Raw genomic sequence first — 1039 nt, 5'->3', positions numbered from 1 at the left:
TCTTCTAGAAAAGACTGTAGCCATATCATCTCTTTTGTTGCCTCCGTCACTGCAACATACTCAGCTTCACAACTTGATAGAGATACAATTTTCTGCAACTTTGAAACCCAACAAATTGCAGTACCGCCAAAGGTGTAGACATACCCGGTTGTGCTCTTCGTGCTGTCAATGTCACCTCCATTGTCAGCATCGACATATCCCTGCAATCATGTCTTAGACTTCGTGAAACATAGCGATAAACTTGGATTTCCTTTTAGATATCTGAAAATCCACGTAACGGCTTCCCAATGTTCCTTCCCTGGATTGCTCATAAATCTGCTAACGACTCCCACTGCATGTGCAATGTCTGGCCTTGTACATATCATCGCGTACATCAAGCTTCCTATAGCAGAAGCATATGGAACTTTATCCATACATGCCATCTCGTCTTCCTTTGGAGACTATTCTCTGGATAACCGAAAGTGACTTGCCAGGGGAGTACTAACTAGCTTCGCGTCATCCATGTTAAACCACTTGAGGACTTTCTTCACATACTCCTCTTGTGATAGCTTAAGACCTTCCTTGCTTCTACTGATTCTCATCCCTAGAATCTGTCTTGCTTCTCCAAGGTCTTTCATCGCAAACTCTTCTGAGAGTTTCGTCTTCAAGCTATTGATCTCGTGAAAGTCTGCTCCTACTATCAGCATGTCATCGATATATAGGACCAATATCAAGTAGGACTCTTCAAGCCTCTTGAAGTAACAACAGTGGTCAGCATCACACCTCAAGAAACCAACGCCTTTAATAAAGCTGTCGAACCGTTTATACCACTGTCTTGGAGCTTGTTTTAAGCCGTACAAACTCCTTTTCAGCTTACAAACAAGGCTTTCCTTCCCTTTGATCTCAAAGCCTTCGGGTTGCTTCATATAAATTTCCTCATCCAAATCACCGTGAAGAAATGCCGTCTTCACATCCATCTGTTGAAGATGCAGATCTTCTTGTGCTACCAGCCCAAGAACCGTTCTGATGGTCACCATCTTGACTACAGGAGAGAAGATTT

This window comes from Brassica oleracea, chromosome C2 (genome assembly GCF_000695525.1).
Source record: "Brassica oleracea var. oleracea cultivar TO1000 chromosome C2, BOL, whole genome shotgun sequence".
NCBI lineage: Eukaryota > Viridiplantae > Streptophyta > Magnoliopsida > Brassicales > Brassicaceae > Brassica > Brassica oleracea.
Note: the sequence above shows the minus strand (reverse complement) of the source record.